We start from the raw sequence: 251 nt of genomic DNA, 5'->3' as shown, positions 1-251 counted from the left end.
TAACGAGGATAAGTAATCTTATATATACTCCCGAGCGCTCACTCTTTCTTTCCTCTCCCCTTCCTCTCCACTTCCTTTCTATTTCGTAGTAATGGTAAGTCTCTCTAATTCCTCTCTAATTTGATTAGTTTAGGATAGATTAGGTGGTTAGTATAGGGAATTTAGATAGGTTTACGGGTTTTATGTTAATTAGTGTTGATTAGGTGGATAATGTAGGGATTTATACTGTTGATGTTAATTTTAAAAATTAA

Source organism: Brassica oleracea, unplaced genomic scaffold (assembly GCF_000695525.1).
Source record: "Brassica oleracea var. oleracea cultivar TO1000 unplaced genomic scaffold, BOL UnpScaffold00418, whole genome shotgun sequence".
Taxonomy (NCBI): Eukaryota; Viridiplantae; Streptophyta; class Magnoliopsida; order Brassicales; family Brassicaceae; genus Brassica; species Brassica oleracea.
Note: the sequence above shows the minus strand (reverse complement) of the source record.